Source organism: Carcharhinus amblyrhynchos, chromosome 6 (genome assembly GCF_965287045.1).
Source record: "Carcharhinus amblyrhynchos chromosome 6, sCarAmb.v2.hapA, whole genome shotgun sequence".
Taxonomy (NCBI): domain Eukaryota; kingdom Metazoa; phylum Chordata; class Chondrichthyes; order Carcharhiniformes; family Carcharhinidae; genus Carcharhinus; species Carcharhinus amblyrhynchos.
Window position 1 is genome coordinate 109,846,180 of NC_137329.1, and position 2,861 is coordinate 109,849,040.

Genomic DNA, 2,861 nt, shown 5'->3' on the forward strand with positions numbered 1-2,861 from the left:
CCCAATGTAACTGTGCTCGGCCCCTCAATCAGCCCCATTTCATTGACCTTAACTAACAGCATAGAATCATTAAATCCCCAGAGTGCAGAAGGAGGTCATTTTGCCCATTATGTCTGCACTGACTCTCCAACAGAGCATCTTATCCAGGCCTATCCCTATAACCCCACACATTTATCCCACTAATCTCCCTGACCTGATCATCTTTGCACATTAAGGGACAATTTAACACTGCCAATCTACTGATTTACCTATCACTTACATTCTCTTTTTTCAAGTATTTATCTGTTCCTCTGTTAAAGACTATTCTACAAGTTGATTGCCCCATTGATTCTGTGTAAAGAAAATACAAACCTGTCCCTTTTTATATTCTTCCTGATATTTTTAACTGATTCCCTGTTAGTGGAAGTAGCTTTTCCCAATGTATATTATCAAACCTCTCATAATTTTAAACATCTCCATTAGATCGCCTGTTAAAATTTCCTCAACTGAAAACCGACAACATTTTTGTAACTAAAGCTTCTCATTGGGTTGGCACAGTGGCACAATGATTAGCACTGCTGCCTCACAGTACCAGGGATCTGGGTTCAATTCCGGCTTCGGGTAACTGTCTATGCGGAGTTTTCTTATTGTCCCCATGTCTGCGTGGATTTCCTCCGGGTGCTCCGGTTTCCTCCCACATTCAAAAGATGTGTGGGTTCGGTTAATTGGCCATGATAAATTGACCCTGGTGATGGGGGATTAGCAGGGTAAATATGTGGGGTTATGGGAATAGGACCTGGGTGGGATTGTGGTTGGTGCAGACTTGATAGGCTTCCTTCTCCATTGTAGGGATTCTCTGATACTATGGTATTCTCTTTCATGGCCTTAACATTCTGCTGAAAGTAAGGGGCCCAAGTCGAACGTAGTATTTAAGAGGCAGCATGGTGGCACAGTGATTAGCACTGCTGCCTTACAGTGCCAAAGACTTGGGTTCAATTCCTGCCTCGGGTAACTGTCTGTGTGGAGTTTGCATGTTCCCCCCATGTCTATGTATGATTCCTCCGGCTGCTCCTGTTTCCTCTCACACTCCAAAGATGTCTGGGTTAGCTTGATTGGCCATGATAAATTGCCACTTAGTATCAAGGGGATTAACAAGATAAATAGGTGGGGATCAAGGGGGTAGGGCCTCGGTGGATTGTTATTGGTGTAGGCTCCATGGGTCAAGACCTCTTTCTGCACTCTGGGGATTCTGTGATTCTAACTGGCACTGGAAGTTGTGATTTGTCTATATTTTATCTTTTTGTTTGCTTTTATAAAAAAAAACGAGAGTCACGTTTTATTTCCACAGCCACTTGGAGTCCTCTTCACAGTTCACTGTACTTGTGCGTTATCTGCAAACTTCGATATTGCATCCCCTAAACCCAAACTCAGGCAGGATTCTCCAATCTCATTCCCCCACCTCCCCCCCCAACCATTGGTGCTGAGCCAAAACTCCATTCACCGCAGCGGGACTGGAGAATCCCAGCCGTGGATGAGGCCAGAGGTTGCCAGTGCATTTTTATTTCGAGAGAAGGCGGGAGTGAATGCCTGACAGAGTTAATGATCTTTTAACTCCTCCAATCCAAAGTCAATCCGATAACTCTTGCACTGGCTCAGCACGGGTGATGGAGTGGGGGCGGGTGGGAGGAGGGGGCTGGGGGAGCGAGTAGGCACCAAGCTCAGAAATATGGGGAATGTGGAGGTTCTGCCAAAATGAAGGTCACTGGCCTGGAATGTTAACTCTATTGCTTTCTCCACAGATGCTGCATATTCTGTTCTTTGGTTACTATCGGTCTGATTTCTCTCTTATTTTTAAGAGTGCTGGGGCAGTATGTTTATATCGATGGACATTTGAAAGATCGGGGTCAGAGCCTCTGTTATTTTCCTCTCTAACTACCTTCCACAATCTATGATATCTTTTCAACTTGGATTTCCGTTGGCTCCCATCATTTTTTCTTTATCATTTGCTTTTTTTTCTAACTATTGTACCTAATTGTGTCATCTTCTCCTCATGTGCTTTTTTACTTCCAGCACTGTAGCACTCAGTTGATATTTCTGTCATTCTCTGGTCTTGCTCTAAGCAAATTTCCTGCTTCATCTTTAATAAGTCCTGCCATTACTTTAGTTACCTGTTTAAAATATACTCTCCCACTTCCCTTCATGCTACATCCTAGCCTTCAGTCATCACCAGTGGCACAGTTGTTAGCACTGCTGCCTCACAGCACCAGGGTCCCAGGTTCAATTCCAGCCTCAGGTCACTGTCTGTGTGGAGTTTGTACATTCTACCCATTGTCTGCATGGGTTTCTTCCAGGTGCTTTGGTTTCCTCCCACAGTCCAAAGATGTGCAAATTAGGTTGATTGGGCATGATAACTTGACCCTTAGTGTCAGGGGGATTAGCAGGGTAAATGCGTGGGGTTATAGGGATTGGGTGGGATTATGGGTTGAATGGCTTCTTTTTGTAATATAGAAACTCTATGACTGGTCATTGTTGGGATGGAAAATTTGGGAGACCAGTAAAAAGCCCGTCGACCTTTGGCAGGAATTTTCATGGGACCAGGATACCGTGACCTCAGTTTCATCTTGTTTCTCCTCCGAGATTTTGACATGATTAAGAATGGAATCTTCTAGAAATGACACAAATCCTGCCACTTTTACAAAGTAAGAGATTAATCTGTGGACAGAGTTGATGATTCATCAACCCAATTTAGTTGAATTTAAATTTTGACATTGGCTTTTATTAATACTGTGACCTTTCTGATTATATCATCCCAATCTAGGCAAAGCTCTGGGTAGAATGGTAAGCAGGTAAGGGGGCATTATGTAATTTGCTACTAAATGGGT